Source organism: Hyla sarda, assembly GCF_029499605.1.
Source record: "Hyla sarda isolate aHylSar1 chromosome 10 unlocalized genomic scaffold, aHylSar1.hap1 SUPER_10_unloc_1, whole genome shotgun sequence".
Classification (NCBI taxonomy): domain Eukaryota; kingdom Metazoa; phylum Chordata; class Amphibia; order Anura; family Hylidae; genus Hyla; species Hyla sarda.
Window position 1 is genome coordinate 446,735 of NW_026607618.1, and position 12,910 is coordinate 459,644.

Consider the following 12,910-nt stretch of genomic DNA (forward strand, 5'->3'; position numbering starts at 1 on the left):
TGTTGCTAGTGGATGATGGGGGTGCTACTACAGGGGGGGGGGTTGCTGGAGGATGATGAGGGTGCTACTGGCCATCCCCCCTGGCACTATCACCCCCATCATCCATCGGCAGGATCATCCTCCTGGCAGGAGCACCGCCATCATCCACCATCAGGATCTGCTGATGGAGGTGCTACTGCTGGGGGGGTGTTGCTGGTGGATGATGAGGGTGCTACTGCCAGGGGGGGGGGGGGGGGGAGCATTAGGTAGACAGCAGTTCCCCCACATTAGGTAGGTAGCAGTTTTCCCACATTAGGTAACATATTTTCCCCACATTAGGCAGCATAGATTCCCCACATTTGGTACCAGTTCCCCCACATTAGGTAGGTACCAGTTACCCCACGTTAGGTAGCAATTTCCCCACATTAGGTAGCACAGATTCCCCACATTAGGTAGCACAGATTCCCCACATTAGGTAGCACAGATTCCCCATATTAGGTAGCACAGATTCCCCATATTAGGTAGCAGTTTCCCCACATTAGGTAGCATAGATTCCCCACATTCGGTATCAGATTCCCCACATTCGGTAGCATAGACTCCCCACATTTGGTAGCACAGATTCCCCACATTAGGTAGCATAGACTCCCCACATTTGGTAGTAGTTTCCCCACATTAGACCGCAGGTTACCTTGCAGGTTCCCCACAATGGGTCAAAGTCTCCCCAAATTAGATCGCTGGTTCAAACCCCCCCCCCCCCACCCCCCCCAAAAAAAAAAAACACATACAACACAGAGAGAGACACACACAAACACACACACAGTCAGAGAGACACACACTCATAGACAGACACACACACAGCGTCACACACACAGAGTCACACAGTCACACACACCCAAAGTCACACACACACACACACACAGAGTCACATACACACAGAGTCACATACACACAGAGTCACATACACACAGAGTCACATACACACAGAGTCACACACACACACAGAGTCACACACAGTGCTTTAAGTGGGCCAAAAGAGGTGCCGGTACTCTATTAGGTGCCGGTGCTCCCCCCCCAGCCCGACGCCACATCCCCCCCACGGCCGCGCCACCCCCCAGTACTGAACATGAAAATACCCTTAGAAAGTACCCTTAGAAAGAGCTACTGAACATAAATAAAATGTGCAAAAGGGTATTGAAAAAATTTGGTAGAAAATGTACATAAAATAAATAATAAAACATGATAACATACTAACCATAGAACAGTAAACATAAACCTGTTCCCCACATTAGGTTGGCAGTATAGTTCCCCCACATTAGGTGCAATACATTTCCCCCACATTAGGTGCAGTACAGTTCCCCCACATTAGGTGCAGTATAATTCACCACATTAGGTGCAGTATAGTTCCCCCACATTAGGTTAGCAGTATAGTTCCCCCACATTAGGTGCAGTATAGTTAACAAAATTAGGTGCAGTATAGTTCCTCCACATTAGGTGCAGTATAGTTCCCCCACATTAGGTGCAGTATAGTTCCCCCACATTAGGTGCAGTACAGTTCCACACATTATGTGCAGTATAGTTCCCCCACATTAGGTGCAGTATAGTCCCCCACATCAGGTGCAGTATAGCTCCCCACATTAGGTGCAGTATAGTTCCCATATAGTTCATCTGGGGGTGCTACCTTTCTACAGGCAGGAAGAGGGGGTTAATTTGAGGGTATTACCTTCTTACTGGGGGGTTAATCTGGGGGTACTACCTGCCTACTCGGGCCCCAGATTAACAGCCCTCACCCCCCCCCGGTAGGCCGGTAGTACCCAAGATTAACCCCCTCCCCCCAGCAGGCAGGTAGTACCCCCAGATGAACCCTCTTCCCTCAGCAGGCATGTAGTACCCCCAGATTAACCCAGGAGGGGGGTTCATCTGGGGTTGCTACCGTCCTACTGGGGGGGGGGAGTAAATCTGGGGGTACTACATGCCTACTGGAGGGAGGGGGTTAATCTAGGGGTACTACCTGCCTACTGGGGGGGGGGCAAGTTAACCTCCCCCCCAGTAGGCAGGTAGTACCCCCAGATTAACACCCCCCGTAGGATGGTAGTACCCCCAGTTTAACCCCCCCCCTTGTAGGAAGGTAGTACCCCCCAGATTAACCCCCTCTCCCCCCCCCCGTAAGAATGCAGTACCCCCAGATTAACCCTATCCCCCCACCCTGTTAGAAGGTAGTACCCCCCTGTTTAACCCTCTCCCCTCCCCCCCACACCCAGTGGGCAGATTGATATAACATCTACTCACTCAGCGCGGTAATCCTGCGAGCCGCGTACAGTCACGTGTCACGTCACGCTCTGGGGCCGGCGTCCTTGAATTCAGCGCTGCGGAGCGTCTTGGTGATCCATCCCTGATTCATCTTGACAAATGTCAGTCTCTCCACATTTTTTGTGGACAGACGAGCTTGCCTTGGGGTGACTATGGCCCCGGCCGCACTAAACACCCGCTCTGATGGCACACTACTGGCCGGGCAGGACAGCTTTTCCAGGGCAAACTCCGCTAGTTGTGGCCATAAATCGAGTTTGGCTGCCCAGAAGTCCAGCGGATCTTCAACGGTTGTTGGCAGGGTCATGTCGAGGTAAGCCACCACCTGCTGGTTCAGGTCCTGCTCCATGTCCACCTGCTGCTGATGAGTAGCTTCATTATGCGGCTGAAGGAAGCTACTCATCAGTGACTGTAGACTCAGGTTGCTGCTGATTGAGCCGGTACTGCTCCTGCCACCCCTCCCCTCCCCAGCAGCCAAGGCAGTGGAAGGTGAGCGCAGAGGGCCCCCCGAGTCAGACCTGCGAGTGGATGGACCATGTGGCCAATAGGCATCGGCCAACCGACTATGTAGAAGCTTCCTGAAGTAGGTCAGTTTGTCCTCCCTCTCAGTGGGTGTAAAAAAGGCCCCTATTCTGGGCTGGTAGCGAGGGTCTGATAAGGTGACGAAGTCATCACGCTGACGAATTTTGACAATTGGGGGGTCACTACACAAGCAACTCAGCATGCATCGTGCCATTTGTGACAGTGACTCGCTGGGACTACCTGCCTCCATCTCCACTGTATACTGCCACGGTGTGTCTGGGTGCTCTGTCTCGCCTCCCTCGTAATAACCCTCCAGCTCCTCTTGCTGCTCCTGCTCCTCCTCTCCTGTTCAATGACCAGAAACACCGGCCATTTCATCCACCGTAAACTGTGCTCCGCTCTGCCCCTCATCATCCTCCTCCAGTTCATCCCCCACAGGACTCATGTAGCCTTCTGATGTAGGCGCAACATCTCCATTGCCGTGACCAGCCATGTTTTCAATCATTTTTTGGAGTAAATGTAGGAGTGGAATTACGTCGTTCGTGGCGTAATTCGAGCGACTAACAAAATATGTGGCTTAATCAAAGGGCCTCAGCAAACAGCAGGTGTCACGGTATGAGCTGCCACTCGTTCACATTGAAGTTACACAGGGGAGTACTCCTATCTGCTTGGATCATCAAAAAATCAGTGATGGCTTTTCTTTGTTCGTATAGTCTGTCCAACATATGGAGGGTGGAATTCCTACGTGTGGCAACGTCACAAATGAGACTATGTTGTGGGATACCGTACTGACGCTGCAGCTCAAGCAAAGTGTGCTTGGCGGTGTACGAGTGGGTGAAGTGCATGCACAGTTTCCTTGCCATTGTCAGGACGTCTTGCAAATGGGGTGAAGACTTGATGAACTTCTTGACAACCAGATTCAACACGTGTGCCATGCAGGGCGAATGGTTCATACTTCCTTGTCGCAGCGCGCCCACAATGTTCTTCCCATTGTCGGTCACCATGGTTCCCATTTCCAGATTTCGTGGATTATTTCTTCCCTAATGAACTTTAGCAGTTCCTCCCCTGTGTGCGCCGTTGGATGAGTGGGCGCATACTGTTGTCTCTTGGACATGGCTTCAGCGATCGATTGTTAGCAGAATGGCTGACTACGAGCAGAAGAAGCAGGAGCGCAAGAAGGAGGGTTTGACACAATGCTCCCTTCGGCTGAGGTAGTGGAGCCTTGGCTGGATGACGGAGGGAGCGGATGGCCACTGGGTGATGCGGCAGGCTGGACCACTACCTCGGAGCCACGGTTATCCCAGGCCGCTTTATGGTGGCCAATCATGTGTTGACGCAGGGCCGTGGTGCCGAGATTGGGACCCTGGCTACGCTTCACTTTCTGCCCACAGATTTTGCATGTGACTACACTAAGGTCCTCCGGATTCATTATGAAGAACAACCACACCGCAGAGTAGCTGATTTTCACACCCGCAGCTCGCACTATTTCACTGCTATTGGCGCCGTCTCCAGGAACCCCTGTTCCACTAGCTCCCTGAATGGTAGCTTGCCGCAAAGCAGGTGGTCTCCCCCTGGCACGTTTGGCTCCTGAATTTCCACTACTGCCAGCACCATGCTGATTTCCCACTATGCTACCGCCTTGCTGCCTCATAGACAAAGAGCAAATCTCTTCTCCTGATGATGATGAAGCCCCGGCTTCTGCACCCGGCTCCCAATTGCGATCGGCTTCATCATCATCAAAAGATGTGTGCACGTCACTGATGTCCTTCTCGTGTTCCACAACAGTGTCTGCCTCAGGACCCTGAACAATTGAAACACCGCCTCCCACGTCACTCTCCGCATCAATAGTTGCCCGCCTTGCGGAGCAAGGGACGCATGTCTCCTCACATTCTTGGCTGCCCATTAGCTGCTGACTGTCCTCTATTACATCGTCCTCACTAAATAGTGGAGCTGAACCCAAAGCATGAGATACTTCTTTGGGAGAGGGAACAGCATAGGACAAAGGCAATGGGATTACGGGGACTGCTCCCGGGCCATGCCAACTGAGGGTTGTGTCTGAGGAACCCACCGACTCTTGACTGGGGTTGTCAGATGTCGCTTGTGATGATGGGGATGAGTGTGCAAACCAATTGACGAGGAGAGATGGGTCGAAGATACGACCGCTGGGTGTTAACAGGAGCTCAGGCCTATTGCTGCGACTCCTGCTGCCACTCGCCCCAAGTCTGCTGCCAACTCTGCCTGACGTATGTAGGCCTCTGCCCCTTCTCTGTGCACGTCCTGGCACTTCCCTGCCTGACATACTTAGTGCGTTTATGAGGGTATAGAACAGCAGCAGGCGATTACTTACGGCTGTCCTTTCAAAGTATATAGGCCCTAGACAGAATAACAGTTACTAAATAGTACACTCCTTTGTTGTATGTATGCCCTTTGCAATGATGAGTGCACTGTTAAGCGTATTTATACGCAGAAAAAAACAAATTTTTTGTTTACACCAGCCAGTGTATATTAATGTGTGGAATAGCACTGAATTTAGCACCGAGACAGAAATACAGGTAGTAAATAGTACACTACTTGGTTGTATGTATGCCCTTTGCAATGATAAGGCCACTGTTAAGCGTATTTGTACACTTTTTTTTCTTTAATACACCGGCAGGTGTATAACGTGTGGTATAACACTTAATTTAGCACAGAGACAGAAAAAAAGGTAGTATATGGTACACTATTAGCTTGTATTTAGGCCCTTTGCAATAAGGCCACTGTTAAGCGTATTTGTACTCAGGAAAAAAAAAAATTCTTTAATACACCGACCGGTGTATAACGTGTGGTATAACACTGAATTTAGCACAGAGATAACAGAGTAACAGGTGAAAAATTGTAAAAAAGGCACTAAAGTCCACACTAATATGACTTATTTCTGAACAGCAGCAGGACCCAACAGTGCAGCACCACAAAAAAAAAAATCCAGGGATTAAACCCTAAATTGCACTCTGTCACACAATTCTGAGCAGCAGAAGATTTGTGGAGTAAAAAAAAACTCAATTGGGCTGAAAAATGAGGAGATAAGATGCTTCAGATAGTTCAGGCAGCTTGGAGATCTGTATGAGGCAGCTGACAGCTATCTACCCCTCTCTGCTGCAATGCTCAATAACGTGAATAGGAGGTTTAGCGATCAATGATCCTTCTCAGTGTAACAGCACAGCACTCTGCACTCCTGCCTTTCCCTAATGCTGATGTGACTAGCAGTTGCAGTGTAACGCTGTGGTATGAGCTATTCACACACACGCAGTCCTGTCCTCTCCATCTGACTGCATAGATGAAATGAAGAGAAGCAAGATGGCCGCCGATTATATAGGGGCTGTGACATCACAGGGGTCAGTGAACACTGATAGGCTGCATCTCACATGTGATTCAGGGTCAGCCCACCTACCTTCATTCCTGCCGCTGTTTCCCGCCCTCCCATAATCCCCTGCCCCGTGTACTCACATGTGGATCCGCCATCTTAGCTCTCCAATAGTCTGGAACGCTGTAAAATGGAGTTTAATGAAGCGATTTGTGCGATAGAATCGCGGCGATATTCGTATTCATTGCGAATCGAATTTTTCATGAAATTCGTAACGAATTCGGGTTCGTCAACTTCGATTCGCTCATCTCTAATTATCACGTCTTTCCAGCCAAACGTCATAGGAGGGTTTGGCGGCCATCCACTACCTTTTTAATTGCTCATTCGGATCGGCAATAAACTTTTTGTAAGCCTGCTGGTTGCAAAACACAGAGTTTGTTATTTAACTCAGTGTTTCCCAACCCCTGTGTCTCCAGCTGTTACAAAACTACAACTCCCAGCATGCATGGTCTGTCACTGCATGCTAGGAGTTACAGTTTTGCAACAGCTGGAGACACATGGGTTGGGAAACACTGAGTTAGGAAACAGACAATGTTTCCCAACCCTTTCCCAATGTTGCCTTCAGCTGTTGCAAAAACTACAACTCTCAGCATGCAGTGACAGCAGAAGGGCATGCTGGGGCTTGTAGTTATGTGACAGCTGGAGGCATACTACTACAAATCTCAGCATGCCCTTTGGCTGTCCGTGCATGCTGGGGGTTGTAGTTATGCAACAGCTGGAGGCACACTGGCTGCAAAACACAGAGTTTGTTGCTTAACTCAGTGTTTCCCAACCAGTGTGCCTCCAGTTGTTGCAAAACTACAACTCCCAGCATGCTAGGGTTGCCACCTTTCCCTCAGAAAAATACCGGTCATGGGTGTGGCTATGTGGGGGTGGAGCTACAAAAGGGGAGGGGCCCGATTGCACAGGGGCTGAGGGATCAGGGGTTTAAGAAATGGCACATGGGATGGGAGGGGGGTTTAAGAAATGGCACATGGGATGGGAGGGGGGTTTAAGAAATGGCACATGGGATGGGAGGGGGGTTTAAGAAATGGCACATGGGATGGGAGGGGGGGGTTTAAGAAATGGCACATGGGATGGGAGGGGGGGTTTAAGAAATGGCACATGGGATGGGAGGGGGGGTTTAAGAAATGGCACATGGGATGGGAGGGGGGGTTTAAGAAATGGCACATGGGATGGGAGGGGGGGTTTAAGAAATGGCACATGGGATGGGAGGGGGGGTTTAAGAAATGGCACATGGGATGGGAGGGGGGGGGGGGGTTTAAGAAATGGCACATGGGATGGGAGGGGGGGGGGGTTTAAGAAATGGCATAGGGGATTGGAGGGATACAATATATATGCGGGGGGAATTTTCCTATATCGCACAAAAAATTTACATTTAGAGAATACCTACCAAAACCCTATTTATGCCTGCGGCGGCGGTAGTGGTGGTGCGCGACAGCAACGCTGGCTCTCTCTGATGACGAGTGACGTCCCCCTGCGCAACGTCAGATAAACAGGCTAATCAGACAGTATCACACATGACAGATTTAGATGCACAGGCTCAGCAGATAGTATCCCACATTACAGATATAGATACACAGGATCAGCAGACAGTATCACACATGACAGAATTAGATACACAGGCTCAGCTCACAGTATCACACATGACAGGATTAGATACAGAGCGCAGCAGATAGTTTCACACATTAAAACATTAAATCAGTGTTTCCCAACCAGGGTGCCTCCAGCTATTGCAAAACTACAACTCCCAGCATGCCTGGACAGCCAAAGGCTGTCTGGGCATGCTGGGAGTAATAGTTTTGCAACAGCTGGAGGCACCCTGGTTGAGAAACACTGCATTATATACACAATTTTGCAGAGAGGTCTCACCAGTCTCTTGTCTTCACTTTCTCCTTTCCCCGGGCGGCTCCAGGTTAAGGAATGTCTGGGGTGGAGGAGGAATGGGGTGGGCAATTATTTATTCCATGGGGCCACATGAGAAACTAAAAATATTGTGGAGGGCCAGGTAGTTGTCCCCCAGATCAGGCAGCATAGTTGTCCCCCAGATTAGGAGCATAGATGTCCCCCAGATTAGGAGCATAGATGTCCCCCAGATTAGGCAGCATAGATTTCCCCCAGATCAGGCAGCATAGTTGTCCCCCAGATCAGGCAGCATAGTTGTCCCCCAGATTAGGGAGCATAGTTGTCCCCCAGATTATGAGCATAGATGTCCCCCAGATTAGGCAGCATAGTTGTCCCCCAGATTAGGAGCATAGTTATTCCCCAGATTAGGAGCATAGTTGTCCCCCAGATTAGTATAGTTGCCCCCAGATAAGGCAGCATAGTTGTACCCCAGATGGAGGGGCAAGCTGTGCATAACTAGCTTGCCTCCAGACTGGTGAGCAGTTAAGGGTTAAGAAATGTACAGGCAAGGTTTTTTAGCCCCCTCCCCCGTCTGTAAAACTTGTGGGTAAATATAGTGGTATGTCCCATGGGTGGGGGGGAAGGAGTGCACCAATCAGTGGTGTAATAGTTTCCCGGGCTTTCAGGGGCCCTCCCCTGGGTATTTATATCTGTGGTGCCTCCCTTCCCCCCTCAATCTGCCCAGGACCCGGAGTTTTGGCTGCTGGTGGGTATGTTGCTGCCCCTTATTTATAGCCTGGATGGAGCAGGAGGGTGAGGGCTGGCATGCTCCCTTGTGGCTGAGCTGGCCTCCCCTCCTGTTGCGTCCATGGCGGGCTCGGGAGGCTGGCGGACCTCTTATTAGTCCTGCCCTCCCTTCCCACTGTGATCCCTGTGAGCCCTGTCCAGTCCTTTTGCCCTCTCCCCTGCCTGTGCTTTGATCCCTCCGGCATGCTCCTGGACCAGGCTCTGATTTCCCCTTGCCCGTCCGTCTCTTTTTTCCCCCCTGTATGCGCCCACTCACCCCCCCCCCCCCCCCCCTGTTGCGGTCTCCTTCACCACCCCCCCCCTTGTCCCCTCCGCTCTGGAGGTGGCGGCCCCTCGGTGGCTGCTGCGTTAACCCCCCTTTTGCGCAAATGGACGTTTAGTAACGTCCATTTGCGCGTCCCCAGCTATAATGCGCTCTCACAATGTGAGCGCGCATTGTAGCCGGCGGATCCCGGTTGCTGTTAGCAACCAGGACCCCTGCTAATGCCGGACATCGCCGATCTGGCAGATGTCCGGCATTACCTCTTTAGACGCGGCGTTCAGATTTGATCGCCGCGTCTGAAAATGTAGTTGAACGCATCCCGGCTGCTCAGCGGGCTGATCGGGACCATCGCGATAAAATCGCGATGTCCCGATCAGCTGGGACGCAGCAGGAGGGTCACTCACCTGCCTCCTGCGCGTCCGCTCCTCGATTGATTGCTCCAAGCCTGAAATTCAGGCTTGAGCAATCAATCCTTGATAACACCGATCATTGCCATGTTAATACATGGCAAGTGATTGGTGTCGGGTTCAGCGTGTGCAGTGTTATAGCTCCTAGGGGAGCTATAGCATTGCAAAAAAAAAAAAAAAAAAAAAAAAAAAAAAAAAAAAAAGGGTAAAAATAAAGTTGAAGGATTTGAATAGTTTAGTTAATAAAGATTGTTTAACCCTTGCAATATTTCACGTTTGATCACCCCCCCTTTTTCCCCATAAAAAAATTAATTAATTTAATTAATAAAAAAAAAAAAATAAAAAATAAAAAAAAAAATTATAATAATTATAATAATAATAAAAAAAAAAAAATATATATATATAACAATAATAATAAAAAAAAAAAAAATATATATATATATATATATATATATATATATATCTATATATATATATATTTTTTTTTTTATAAAATAAATTAATAATAACACATAAAATACTGTATATTACAACAAACATACACATGTGTGGTATCGCCGTGTGCGTACATGTCCGTAGTATAAAAAAATATAATGTCCTTTGAGGCGCTCCATCTATGGCGTACGCGTATTAAAAAAATAATAATAATAAAAAAAAAATAAAAAAAAATATAAAAAAACAAAAACAAATTAAAATAATTTAATCAATGAATAAAATACATAAATAAGTAATATTACTTGGATGAATAAATTTCACAGTCCAAAATAGCGTATTTTTGATCCCTTTTTTATACCGTAAGTATGACTAATCAGCGATCTCAAACTCAATCAAAACGACAATGGTACTGCGGATAGCTTCAGATCACAACGCCAACTATATGAGCCCTCATACCGTCCCCACTCCTTTGCCTGGCTCCTTACCCCCACCACACTAGCACTCTCCCCCTTCCCACTGCTACCGTGGCTGCTGCTGCCCCCCTTTTTCCTCGTGCTCCTCCAGTGCTCCCCATGGTTCTTGCAGCCACTGCGCCCCCACGCCTCCCCGTCACCTTTCCGCCCAGAGCTCCCAACCCCCCCCCTGCTGCCGCTGCTGTCCTACTTCCTCCTGCCTCTCCAATGCCCCCCGTGGAGGGGTAGGGAGTGCTCCCCTGATTTTGTGTTGCTCTTCCCCCTCTGGGGCCGGATGGGAGCATAGACGTATTTGTCGCCGCTCTCGCTCTGGCCCTGGGAGGCGGCACAGGTTTTTTTTTTTTTTTTTTTTTTTTTTTTTTTTTTTTTTTGGGCCTTCTTCTCACTTGCAGGGAGTAGGTGTTTCGGTTTTTTCCCACAGGGGTTCTCCCTCAGAGTCCTCTACTGCTGGTTTCACGGCGTGGTTTCCAGCAGCGGCCGAGTGCCCGCGATCCAGCGGTCTCCGGCGTGCCTTGTCCCACGCCTGCGGCGGTGGTGAAGTGGTTCCTCCAGCTGTTGTGCGTCTCCATTTTCTGGAATTGGTGAGTGTTCTGATGTGGGGCTTGGCCCCTTCCCTGGTTTGTGTGCTTATGGCTATGTTCTGTGTAATGTTCGTCCTTTTGTCCCGTGTGTTTGTTGGGTTTGGGTCTCGGATATTGGTGTTATGTCTATGTTGGTCTCTGGTTGTGATTTGGGTACGTCTCTTCTTGACGGGGTGCTTTGGTAGGGTATCATTTTTGCAGTGCGCGCTTGGGTGTGTGGTCTTTTGGCCTTACGCTCTGGGTGGCCGGGGTTTTGCTGACTTAGCTCCCAAGGCTTGTTCCTTTTCCTGAATCGGTGCCAGTCACGGTTTTGTTTCTTTGGGTTTTTATCCCCCTTTGTTTGGTTTATCTCTCCATCTTAAGTTGTAGTCTCTCTCCGCTGCTCCATTTGTCCTAGTGTATCTGTCTGATGTTTTTTCCTGTTTTGCCCAATCTCATGTAGGCATTGGACTCCTGCATGTCGTGCTGGGTGCTTTGGCTGATGTGGCGGTGGGTAGGTTTCGCTAGTGTCTCCGTTTGTCTTGCCTGTGTGGGGTCTTCTGTTCGTGGTGGTATTCCGGAGAGTGATTCTCCTGTGCTTTACACTTGTTGGGGTGTGGTTTGTTGCTGCAAGGCTGACGCACAAATTTGTGAAGCGTCCATATTTTGTGCTCGCTTCGGCAGCACGTATGTTAGAATTGGCACGATGCTGAGGGGATTAGCATGGGTTCCGCATGCCGTGTTGGCGTTGGTTTGCTGCTTTCCTGTGGTCAGGGAGTGATTGCGTTTTCTCTGTTTTGGTTTCCTCAGGGCTCGCTAGGTGCCCCGATTCCGGTCCTTGCTGGTTTACTGAATGTTCAACGTGGAATGTGTTTCTGGGCGGAGTTTTTTCCTGCAGGTTGTCTCTGGCTGCCGAGGGTGTGTGGTATCTGTGTCCCCGCATATGTGCCCCTGGTGCGCTAAGCACTGACGTTACGGTTGGTTGGGGTTTTTCAGGTGTAATGCAGTGGTCAGGCCTGCTTTCAGTCCCCCGTTGCAGCTCATGGGGAGCTCGCTCTGTTCCCAGGTGTGGCTGGTTTGGTTGGTTGCTGGTGTGGTGTTTTGGTTTTCCAATGGTGCTGCAGGGTGGTTTACTACTGGGTGTCTTGGTAGTCAGTGGTTTTATGCCATGTTTGGGTTTTTTGTTTGCGTTTTTTCCTTTGGTGTTGGTTGTGGGACTTTGGGTGCTTGCTTCGGCAGCTCATGTTCTCGAATTGTAACGATACTGTGTGGGTTGGCGTGGCCCCTGCGCTTGGTTGCGCTTTAATATGGTGATGCTTTTCTTTTTAGGGTGTGATTTGAGTGATCGGGGGCGTTTTGTCGGTCTGACATTTGGGGCGTTGTCACTGCTATTATTTCTTTCTTTCAGCTTTCTTCCTGCGCTCGGCTTGTTGCACCTAGTGCTTCGCTGTTTGGAGTTAAGGTTTATTTTGCGGCTGTACTCCCTGGGGTCGGTATTGGGTGTTGACGCTTTGTCCCGATCTCTGGCAGTGGTTCCGGAGGTTGCTCCCTCGGGTGGAGTCGGAAGGTTTGCTCCTGTGGCTGTGGAATGGGAGACCACCTCGGGTTCGGGTCCCGGGGTAGGACTGAGTGATACAGTGTTGTGGTTAAACTTTCGGCCTGTGGGTCATCGTGGAGAGTGGTGTATTTCTTGGTCCACTTTGGTGGCTCCTGCGACTTGGTCGCACTCACGGTGAGGCGCTTGCGAGTGGTTGGGGTTGGTGTGGAGGCCGGGATGTCTACAGTCGAGGAGGGTCCCGGAGGTTCCAAATATGTCTGTGGATAGGTGATTTGTTTTTGTACCTACAAGGTTCTGCTGTTTGATTTCCTATTTCGTTTTGATAGGCTGTGATAAAATAAGTTAACTGCTGTGTCTC